Consider the following 12,750-nt stretch of genomic DNA (forward strand, 5'->3'; position numbering starts at 1 on the left):
CTTTCCACCGGATTTTATTCTCTCCGTTTCGACACACCAGTCAACAGACTCTTAACGACGTTCATCCCTGGATGCGTCTACTGTGCGACCCCTGCCTTGGCTTCCTGGCCACGCTTGCCAGAGTCCACATCAGGATGAAGACCTCATCATCTTGCATTTCTGCATACTCCTCAGTCACCCTGCTCCATCCCCGGATGGGTACTGATGTCCTCCGCAGGACTCACATGCCCTAAATGGAATCGAGCCATCTGTTCAGCCTTGTCTCAGCCTCCTCTTGGTGCTGGCTTTGCTCTCATGGGACAGTCCCGTGGCCCTTCTATTTCTTGAATGAGTTACACCGTTTCCTACCATGGGGTCTGCGTGCATGCTGCTCCCTCGGGAGCGCACCCTCGCCCCTTCCCATAATGGGCTCTTTGACCTAGTTACCTAGAAGTAATCTTTCAAGTCTCAGCTTCTGCTATTTGCTTGGAGACTTTCCCACAACCATCTCACTGAGTTTAAAGGAGAACAAAGTAATATGTTATTCACCGAAGACAAAACTTACTGAATTTATGGTATATTGAATAGGGAGGACAATAGGAAAACTCTTCAACCGCAGAAAACCTTAACTGGAAACAATTCTGCACATGTGGAAAGAGTATTGGGGGGCACTAATTAGGGATGGGAAGATGGAATTCAACAAATACTTAGAAAGGAAGTCATGAATTCAGAAGGGGCCTGTGAGCCATCTGAGCCCCGTGACACTGACTTCCACGTAGATCCCAGAGAGCAGGGAGCGGGCTGCGCTGGGCGGGTGCAGCCGGGAAGCTGGTGGGGTCGCAGGCCGGAGCATCCCGTGCTGCAGCCGGGCCAGGTGCGGGCACCTGTGCAGCAGGCAGGGCAGGGACAGGTGCAGGTGGCAGCCGCCTGGGAAGGGCCAGGCTGGCGGGTGTGGGCCGCCGGGCCCGGATGGTGTGGGCCGCCGGGCCCGGAGCAGGACATGGCCCGGGATGCGGGTGGTGGACACGCAGGTTCCCAGGAGGCCGAGGACGGGAGTTGAACCCGCAGTCAGCAGACTGGAGAGGGAATCGGGGAGACCCCTGGCGATGAGCCGAAGTCGACCTGGGACGGGCCGGCAGTCCGCGGGCATCAGCGTGGGCACCGTGTGCAGGCCAGGCTGCGTGGAGTCCTGACCTGAAGTCAGGACGGTCCTCGCTCGGCCTGGCAGGCCTTGGTGGCACAGCACATGCTTGCCGAGAGCTTTGCAAGCGTGAAGCAGGATCTGAAGCATTTTGGAAGGCTTTTCGCATTGATTCCTCCCACAGACGTAGGGAACAGGTGCTGTCCTTATTCTCAGTTTTCGTTTGTGGACATTAAGACTGAGAGCTTAAATAAAATGATTTTCCAAAAACATGCAGTGTTTTGGGCAAGGGCTATGTCTGCTTTCCCGATGACAGACATTTTCGTTGGGAGGGACCCCGGGGTGCCACTGTGATACAATTTAAAATGTGTCTAGATTGGGATTGTTAATGTTTCTAGGGCATTATTTCCCAACCATGACTAAGAGCCAGACACCATGTATCTAAGCGAGTATTTATCACATGTAATTTTGATCAAACATATTTTGATTGAAAAATCAAATCTTAAAAAAGAAATCAAATCTTACCACGAAAAGCATTTTATAAATCTATTACATAAAAAGAAAATCAGATGCATAAGTATGTTGGATATTAAGAACGTATTTGGGTGCCTGAGTGACTCAGTCGCCTAAGCGTCTGCCTTTGGCTCAGATCACAATCTCAGGGTCCTGGGATCGAGCCCGACACCTGCTCAGCGAGGAGCCCGCTTCTCCCTCTCCCTCTCTCCTTCCATCTACTTGTGCTCTGTCTCTCTCTCTGTCTCTCAAATAAATAAAACAAAAATCTCTCAATTTTTTTAAAATAAAAGGCAAAAGCAAGAACAAGCAAATGAAGGAGAAATATAAATATGTAATAATAGAGATTGATGGTTGACAAAAAGTAAGGCGAGATTGGCAATACCCGCTGCTGATGACAGTGGGAGTAAAGGCGCTCATCATATTCCTAGTGGGAGTTTAAATTGCTCCTGGGAAGAGACAGCACTTTTTTTAAATTAAGCTCTCTATTTTGAGAGCATTACAGAAGCACATACGGTTGTAAGAAACACTACGTGGAGGCTCCGTGTGCTCACTCCCCATCTCCCCGCCCGTGACCTCCTGCGGCTCTCCTGCACAACACCTCCACGAGGCTGTAGGTACTGACGCAGTCCAGAAGCAGGACATTATCACCACGCACCTGTCTTCCTCCCCTCCCTGCTCCTTGACCCCCTGGGGCCGCGGAATCCTGGCTCCTTTCCCATGGTCTCCTCACTCAGGAGCCTTAATGGGATGGGAAGACCTGCGGCATTTGGGGGTTGGATTTTTCCCCTTTCCTTCCTTCCTTCCCTTCTTCCTTCCCTCCTTCCTTCCCTCCTTCCTTCCTTCTTCCCTCCCTTCCTCCCTCTTCCTTCCTTCCTTCCTTCCTTCCTTCCTTCCTTCCTTCCTTCCTCCCTCCCTCCTTCCTTCCTTCCTTCCTTCCTTCCTTCCTTCCTTCCTTCCCTCAGAGCAAGTCTCTAAAGGTCCATCCACGTCATGGCGTGCATTACTGGCTTAGTCCTACGTGCTGCTAAGCAGTGCCCCTCGGAGCTGATGTACGACCTTCTGTTTACCTGCTCATCATTGAAAGGCAGCTGGGCTGTTCCCAGTTAGGGCTGCTGTGAACAAAGCTGTCGTAAATACTTGCATAGAGTTCTGTTGGTCTATGTCTTGGTTTCTTGAGGAACAAGAGCCCTGGTTGGATGGACTGGGTCCTAGGGTAGGGGCATGCCTTGTGCTTTAAATTGCCTGGCTGTTTTGCAGAGCGGCTGTACCACTTCTGATAAACAGCGTTTCTGGGATCCCATTTCTCTGCATACCCACCGGCATTTGGAACCATCACTATTTGTCACGTTAGCCATTCTCATTGGTGCACTGGGGTGGCTCCTGATTATTTTAATCTGCATTTCCCTGAAGGCTGATGGTGTCGAACATTTTTTCTTTTTCTTTTTTTAAGATTTTATTTATTTATTCATAGAGATGCAGAGAGAGAGAGAGAGAGGCAGAGACACAGGCATAGGGAGAAGCAGGCCCCATGCAGAGAGCCCGATGCGGGACTCGATCCAGGGTCTCCAGATCACGCCCCAGGCTGCAGGCGGCGCTAAACCGCTGCGCCACCAGGGCTGCCCAACATTTTTTCGTGTCATTTGCCTTCCATGTACCCTTTGGGTGAAATACCTCTTACCCATTTTCTACTTGGAATTTGTTTTACTGTTGAGCTTTGAGATTCTTCACATGCTTTAGATACTAATCCTTTGCCAGGTATATGGTTCACAAGGATTTCCTTTACTCTGTAGCTGTTTTTCTATCCTATCAACAGTCACTTGAAGCATAAAAGTGTTTACTTTTGATGAAGTGTAGTGAATTGATGTTGTCTCTTTGTCTCTTACAGGTCAAGACCTGAGCTGAGATCAAGAACCAGATGCTTACCCGCCTGAGTCACCCAGGTGCCCCATAGTCAATGTATTTTTGAACTGACCGTGAGACTTCCTCTTTGACTCATGGAATATTTAGATTCTGATCAGGACTGTATGGTCATTTTTTTAAATAATTTTTATTTATTTATGATAGTCACACACAGAGAGAGAGAGAGAGGCAGAGACACAGACAGAGGGAGAAGCAGGCTCCATGCACTGGGAGCCTGATGTGGGATTCGATCCCGGGTCTCCAGGATCGCGCCCTGGGCCAAAGGCAGGCGCCAAACCGCTGCGCCACCCAGGGATCCCTATTCTGCGTTTTAGCATATAAGTAAGCAATTAATCTCGGTTTGAGTTTATATGACTGTTTAGTAGTAATGCCTTCCTTTCCATTTATGCATTTAACTCAACATGCATTCCGTAATTTTTATTTCCTGTTTTTGTTGTTGTTAGAAATTTAGCCCTTGGGCAAAATAAAGGAAGTAATTACTTTTTGTCAAAAGGTTGCAAGACCGTAGCTCACGGATTATAAAGGAGACTTCATCAAGCCTGTATGTCTTCTATGCCTACTGTTATTTTACTTATCCTGACAGCCCTCAGAAGACAAAGCTCTTCATTAATGGACTCAACTATTACACTTCTAATTTTAACAGAAGGTTTTGGATATGTGGTGGTGTAAATGGGATATTATTTGAAAAAAAAAGTGTGAGTGAAATCCTTTATAATGTTCTCCTTTGATATATTTCCATTTAAATGGCCAATTTTATTAAAGTGCAAAGGGACCCTAGGCATGCACATTTGGTCATGAGTAGCCATGTCTCTTAACTCAACACAAGAGAAATCTTAGATCTAATGAGAAAACAGCCTTTTAAGGACAGCTCTTCAGAAAGCGGCTGAGAGTCTACTCATGCATTTAGATTTATTTGTGGGTATAAACATGCATATTATAGAGCATCTGGTTTTTACCTTTTCATAGTTTATCATCATTTAAAACTGCTGAATATGTTACTCCTTGGACAAGTGATTTTGTCATGATTTTTCATGGAATGACTTAGCATAGAAGAGCGAAAATTACCTCGTTCTCATACAAGTGATTCGGAACACGAATGAATGATGATGCTTTTATTTTAAGAAGGATGTGACAATTTAAAATAATAGATTATCACTTTTAATATCGATAAACTCAGGATCTACCTTGGTAAAGATCTTGCACGAACCTACTTGGAGCAAGAATGGATTGGAATAGGCCAAAATGTGGAATTAAGAAAAAGATATTAAACTATTTTTTTTCTTTTTCTACTAGACTCTTTCTACTTTATTTTGGTACTTATATTTTACTCTAGGTATTAAAGAGCAAACCAAACAACAAACAAACAAACAAAACCCATACATTAAAAAAAAGAAAATGGGAGTTTGAAGTCGTAGCCTCTGATGTAGGGACTACTGTACAAACATTTCCTACTGTGCATTCAGGTCAGTACATCTGGAGGCAGAGACGGTGCAAGAGCTGGGCCAGCAGAGGTCGGGGCTGTGGAGGGCTGACAATGCCCTAGGGGTCTGGACAGCACCCCTTCAGTGGCGGCCCAGGCTGGGTCATCTCAGCCAGTTTCTTCAGATCCCTGCTGGTCATTCCTGGACGTAGCTGCTTCAGGTGGGGGCACGGTCTGGGACAGGTGGTGGTTTCGGGTGAGGTGATACCTGCAGGGCCATCTGCTAGAAAGCACTGCCAGTAACGGGAGATACATCTTTATCCTCAAGGGTATGAGTGGCACATATGACAAGGTTTGTTCCCCTGGAAGAAAGTCCTTCCTGTCCTGAGAGAAGCCCCACTAAGATCCCAGTGAAAGGCCCTGTCTAAGAGGAACATGGCGGGGGGCGTTCTAGGGTATAGGAGCAGCCCCCCAACTCCAGAGAGAAGCTGATTTGGCAGCCACTCTGGGTATCTCCCACTCCCACCGTCCACTGTAGGCTCCTCATCTTCAACTGGCACCTGTTGGCTCGTTAGCATGAGCCAGACTCTCATCCCTGAGGGTATGTGCTGCTGAGGCCGAGGCTGCTGTGCGTGTTCATTCACCATCCAGTGTTGGCAATGGGCACCTAGACACATCCAAGTGTGTCACCTGCATGCCACTCGGTGACAACATCCCCCTATCTTCCCCTTGGTCTCAGGCCATTATTATACCTGCTAGAAGAGAGATTCTTCTTGTCCGCAGCTCCATTGGCACAGAATCTAAGGTGAACTTTCTTCTCATGAGCCCCTGCGTGAAGTGTTCTCTCTTAATGAAGACCTCCAAACCTACAAAGCCCAGAGTTTCAGGGACAGGAGGTCAGACTCCCTAAGTGGGTCCCTGGGGGTGACAGCGAGGAACCCCTCCATTTGCACCTTGGCCAAGACTCTTATCATGTTCTTGTTGGAGACATGGCACCAAAATGTGCACTTCGTCCTGGAGCCTGGTGTCCCATCTTTGTACAGTGTAGGCTCCTGGTGGATGGTATCACCTGTCACATTACCAGCTCCTCCTGATGCTTCCACAGGCCAGCTGTTTCTGGGATGGTATGGCTTGAGATCAGAACAGTGGATGTACTGGGCAGGACCCATTCCCCTCTCTTGTTGTAAAATGGGTCCTCCCTGAGTTAATGTTACTGAGTTAATTGAATTAATGTTAGTCCATTCTTGTAATGGAGGAACAAATATTCCAAAGCCCCTCACAGAGTGGAGATGGCTAAGCCCCTGAAGGTGAGAAAGGTAAATTCACATACACAATACATATCATTTCTAATCAGGATGGACTGCTTTTCCCTTCTGATGTAAAAGGGGATTGATTTAATCAGTTTACCACCAGCGGGTGGGTGGTCTCCTAAAGAAATGCTTCTTAGGATCGACTCTGTCACTGGCAAGCTGGGAATTCCATAGTTTCAGCAGCTACGTGCCCTTTGCTAGGTGAGTCTCACACACAGTGTCCTTTCTTGCCAGCAGGCTCACCTCATGTGACCCTCATGCCAGCACTTGTGTGGCCAGTGATAAAGGCCAGATGTTGTCATAAGTAATTTTGTCCACCTTGTTGCCTAGTGCTTCTGCTGGGGTGGATGCTTTCTGGGGGGCATGCCGTGCAATGCAAAGATCTCTACCTTCTAGGTTTATCTCATATGACCGCCACCATGTCTACACCAAGATTTCCTGTTCCCACCCTCCTGACCGTTCTCCTTCTCATCCCAGGATATGTTAGCCAAGCCCTTCAACGCAGATCACATCTCTCTATACAGTCCAACCTGAGGCTACTTCTATTTCAACATGTGTGGCCCACCAGGCGCCCTTCTTGAAGCAAGGTAGCCTTACCACTCTCTGGTAGTACCTTCTCTGGGCTGGGCTGTCATTCATTTGTGAAATGACATTCATTTCTAACTCACACCCAAATACTGAGCTGGCCCATCATGAGCCAAGCTCAAGCTTTTTCCTCCCATGTCAGCTCGTCACAAAGGATCACCCATATGTGTGTATGCTGACTGGCAGGCCGAGTGCAGTTAGTGATGGGTGACATGGGGCCACTCGTTACCTATGTGTGAGACTTAACCTATGATTTGCTTAATGCTCACCTTCCATCTTGCAATAGATTGTTTCTGGACCACCCACACTGATGGTTGAATGGGTACATGATAGCCTAGTTCACAGAGAGTAGCAGTGGCCATATGGTTACTTTTTGCCTGTGGGACAGGTGCTCTGTCCCTATCAAGACTCAGTAGCACATCGGGAGTTGTTCTACAAAAGACGTACATGCTCATAGAGGACAGCATGCGCTTGATCCACAGCTCGAAGCATCCACGTTGTGGGCTCCTCAATGGGGCTCACACTAATTCATCACTGATATCTCCAGAACTAGAACGTGCCGGGTCCTATGGCCCACGTGTCACTGTAGCTCAAACCTTCACCTGGGACCACAGCAGGATCCTTCCTGTTTGGAGCCCCCTTAGAGCAACCACCTTGGGAGTCAACTGCTGTCTGAACTGAAGCGGTATTCTCAGGTGTAGAGCACACTGTGGCCACAGCCTGGCCTACGAGGCACCGGATGAGTCAGGATTCTTTAGAAGGATGGAAATTGGGACAGAATTCCCGCTACTTTGGGAAATCCAAAAAGATCTTACTCGTAAGACCTTAGACTGATTGGGCGGAGCTCACCCATAGTATGAAAGGTCCTCAAAGTTGACTGAACATTTGAGTTCAAATGTTTCTGAACATTAATCTTATCTGAAATATACCCTCGTCAGAGCATCTGGCCTGGGGTTTGACCGGTCAGCTGGTCACTCTAGACTACCCAGGTTGGCACATGGGATTGACCGTCCCAGGCAGTGTTGAGCCTTCTTTGTGATGGGAGCTGTGTGATCAGTGATTTCTCCCTTAATTTTGATAATGTGTTTCAGCATCCCCCCCCCGAGCTGCATCTAAATATTTCACATAACATGGTGGGACTCTGAACGTGCACGGAGGACATCCCCATCACACGGAACACATCTGTCTCTGCGCGGGTACATGATACATTAGCACGATGCCACCGATTTAGTGGATTAACGTGGTATCAGCAGGATGTTCAGATAATTCAGGCCTCTCTGGAGGATATTATGGCAGAGGGTAGGATATTTAACCCAGCCTTGGGGCCAAGCTCTAAATGTACCCTGTTTTTTCTGTGTGTGTGTGTGGGGGGGGTTTAATCCATGTGGATATGAACTTGTTCTGATCCCTTTTCTGATTGTCACCAGCTAACCAGTGTTTACCCACTCTGCTAAGGCCACAGCCTCAGGCATGGACACTGATGTCTGATGAAGTGGTGAGAAGCCTCTTTTCACCCTCCATGGCCAACATGGGCTTCGCAGGACACTGACTGGCAACTGAAATGTTGAGATGACGGGCACCACCTCCAGACCCTTTATGTTTGTAAGGGTGGCTCCTAATCCCCAAGAGATGGGGTATTGCCGCTGATGTGAGGTCTTGGCCACATGGGGACGGGGGCAGTTTCAGAGGCTTCCATGTGACCATGTGTATACGACAGCTTCTCAGCCACTAGGTGAGGCCCCGGTATGGGACCGGTGACACATTCAGACATGCCCACTCTACTTACTCATTTAAGAACTGAAGACAGGGGATCCCTGGGTGGCGCAGTGGTTTGGCGCCTGCCTTTGGCCCAGGGCGTGATCCTGGAGACCCGGGATCGAGTCCCACATCGGGCTCCCGGTGCATGGAGCCTGCTTCTCCCTCTGCCTGTGTCTCTGCGCCTCTCTCTCTGTGACTATCATAAATAAATAAAAAATTAAAAAAAAAAGAATAAGACAAGGGTGTTTGTTTAAAAAAAAAAGAACTGAAGACATAGCCATGGGGTGGGTCTGTGGACTGAGTGGGCCCGTTACAGACAGATTTAGTCAGAAATTCATTTGTCACCTGGTCCCCGTGTGCTCCCAAGTTAGTCAGGGAGCATGAAGATGCTTCGAGTCTCTGAACATGGATGCTGGCACAGACCAATGTACTGCCCTAACCAGACACCAAATATTGGACACCCCCTCCCTAGTGTCAGTGACTTTGTCTATACAAATTCTAGACTGTGTTTGTACTGTGAGCGAATTATGAAAATTTGCAGTATACCCAAGCCCCAGTCTCATCATTAAGTAAAAGAAAATATTAGAGCAAGAAAATGGGCAGATTTCTTATGAATCTAACCCTAAGCAATCCGATGATTATTGTCTCCTTTCTTGTAGCTAGATTAATATAAATCGCAGAGAATGCATGTGATAAAGTGTGATATCCCAAGAATTAAGTTGTTATGAGTTGCATTTAACTGGGTGATCCCCCAAAAGACACCGATATCCCTGAAAATATATAAAATGGATGCTTCACATCATCATGGAATGTTGAAGTATTTAAGATCACAGCATTCATGTAAGACAAGATCTGTTCTTGATAGAAAAAAAAGTGAAGTCTCAGTTCTCTGAATTTCCCAAAGATATGGGACGAATAATACCTCAGATATGCAATTCATTGGCATCAAGTTCTCCAGGTAATTTCTCTGGGATGAAGAGCAAGCATTGTGATAGATGACAGGGGGTCTGTTCACAAACATTTGTGTATCATTTTTTCCCCAGAAACTAGCAGTTATGTCCCCTAACAAAGAAAAGAACAGAGATGTAAAATATATTCCTATTGGATAGGCACTGTGTGTGTGTTGGGAAGATGGGAGCGTAGAATGCTGTTCCAGAAAAGATTCCTTCAAACTACATTACAAAAATCAAAATGAGCTTGTAAAGCTTGAAAACCTTTGTCTCCTACGTTTGTGGGTAGAGAATTTACGAGTTTTAACACAAAACCTCACAACCCGCCGTAAGTGTGCTGTCCTTCCAAAGTGCCTTATTTAACGTCAGATTCCAGGGAACACTGGCATTTACTCTAGAAAGCACTTCCTGCTCTTTTTCTCCCTCGGATAGATCCAGAAACAAAACTACTTTAAGAAATGAAGTCACAATTCCGTGATATTTAGGAAAAATGGCTTACATAAAAGCATCCAAAATAACACTCCTTTTGTTCAAAATTTAGGAGGTAAATCATCAAGAATTAATATTAAAATAGTGTTATGTATGTTGTGAAATGTAAGGTTTTCTGGGAAATGACACCTGCCATTTTGCCAGACACCCCCAAGTATTTCACTGGAAACAGATGAGGAATGGTTGGGTCATCCAGCTCCTTAGTGTGATGTGTGACTTACAACAGAAAAACACAGAGCGTAGAGTTTTAGATGTGTGCCTCGGGGCTTTCTTACAAGAACCCCTGAGGGATCCCTGGGTGGCGCAGCGGTTTGGCGCCTGCCTTTGGCCTAGGGCGCGATCCTGGAGACCCAGGATCGATTCCCACGTCGGGCTCCCGGTGCATGGAGCCTGCTTCTCTCTGCCTGTGTCTCTGCCTCTCTTTCTCTCTCTGTGACTATCATAAATAAATAAATAAATAAAAATAAAAAATAAAAAAAAAGAACCCCTGAGCCAGTGACAAGCATTAAGAACATTATAGATCTACCTTTGGATATAGAGTGAAAGGCAGGCAGCATTGTACAGGGGACTTGAGGCAATATTTTTAAACCTAGGATTTTCTAGTTTTTCTTGAATATGGCTCCCAAAGGAAAATGTACATGTCAAAACAAAGCAGGTGCAAGCAAAAGAATTCTCACAGAGAGAGATGCAATTGCAAGGGGATTCGACATCGCCTCCAGGCATGTTTGCAATAAGAGTATTAATGACCGGGTAAGAAACATGGCAAGAAATATTTGATGCTGCTCAAGGGACAATAAAAGACCTGGAAACTTGCCTTCATTCAGTGGAGGGGAGTGAAAAGTGGGCACATGTCTACTTGCTTCTATAAATCTTCATACAGTGTTACGTAAATATTACACAATCCCAGAAAGAATACAGGTGGGCCATGTGGGAACATGCGTTCCCAGGGCCTGGGAAGGGGCCAAGGTCCAGAAGCCCGCCGGTGCTGATGGTCATGCGACGGGGACTGTCAAGCAGCCAAGTCTTTAGCACTGATACACACGCCCAATTGTTCGGAATTGTATTTTCCAGATTTAAACCTTGAGAAATGCATTCACAGAAAAGTGCTATATATGAAGAAGTCAAGGAATATATATATATATATATTTTTTTTTTTTTTTGTCAGTAGATCATGTAGTTCTGCACAACATTCCCTGGGTTCAACAAATACCAACTCATGAAACACACTACCATATTTTTAAAAGAACACACTAAAGTTGATAATTCGTGCTCACATGGGATACAGATACCAATCCCAGATGTGATATGCCCAAGAAAAAAAAGGGATATAGAGAGGGAGCATGAATTTCTGCCTCAAGCGCCCCGAGCCACATCACTTACTAGCAACACAGTCTTGAGAAAGCCATGTAGACTCTTTCTCTTCAACTATTAAATTGAGATATCACCACTTGCTTTACAGCGTTGTTGCAAGATTTCATGCAATCATGCCTGTAAATTGCACAGTGCTGGGCGCATGTGGGGAGATGGGCACAAAAATACATTTGTATTCTTCCTGTGTCAGGTTCTGTGGCCAACGTCAGGGTACCCAACCCCTGGTTTGCTTAAAGTAAAATTCTTTGCAGTGCCTAAGTCTTTTAATTTCTTCAAAAAACCATGATCAAATTCAAATGTGGATTTTTAGGCTACGAGTAGATTATGAATCCAATGCCTGAGAGAATGTAATTATTTCAGAAGAATAAGACACTGCTTTATGAAAGCATTCTAAAAAGTGCTCCAGACATGGAAGAAATTGCACTTAAAATGGATTCTTGTCCTTGTTATTTAATGCACTGGTGATGACAGGTGTGCTTTGGGAGTTAGATGTTTAATTGGGTCACTAATTCACACCATGGTAATAAAAAAAAGTAGATCTTTTTAGTTTCATACTGAGAATAATGATTTCCTTATCTTACCCAGTTAGATTCAACATATCGTGCAGTCAGCTTGTCAATTATAATGATTGTGTGTATTGGAAAATGAGAGACCCTTCAGGGCATTTTTGATGGTGTAAAAATTGAACTTTATTTTATTTGCTTATTATCTGACTCTCTGACTAGTATGTGAGATCCATGAGGCTGTGACCCTTATCTGTTTTGTTTGCTTAAACGGTGCCTGGTACATAATAAATATGCAATCAATTTATTTTGAAAGATTTGAATGAATGAAGGCTTTCACCTGGAAAGTGAATGGAATATTTGATCTTCGAGAGTGACTATCCTTGAGGCATGCATTAGACAAAGGTTATAAAAAAGAGGGGAGAAAAGACCCATCCATGAGTGTTCCCCCAAACGTTCCTGACTTACCATTTGAGAATTTATTTTCCTCTGTGCATAGATTTGTTCTAGGCCATTCTGGGGCTACTATTTTGCTTATGTGATAAAGATCCTCTTCTTTGGTGATGGGTTAACAGTAGCATTTCCCTCGAGGCTGCTACACTTCCCTTTCTTTTTATAATAGGAGAAGCAAGTGTTTGCAGAAGGAACCCATCTCTAGTGAATTTAGGTAAAGATACAAATATGAAAGCTGTGAATGCAGATTCTAGTTTTACCAAAAAGTCTGAACAGAATAGAGAATCCAGAAGTGGACCCTCAACTTTATGGTAAACTAATATTCGACAAAGCAGGGAAGACTATCCACTGGAAA

This window comes from Canis lupus, chromosome 16 (assembly GCF_003254725.2).
Source record: "Canis lupus dingo isolate Sandy chromosome 16, ASM325472v2, whole genome shotgun sequence".
Taxonomy (NCBI): Eukaryota; Metazoa; Chordata; class Mammalia; order Carnivora; family Canidae; genus Canis; species Canis lupus.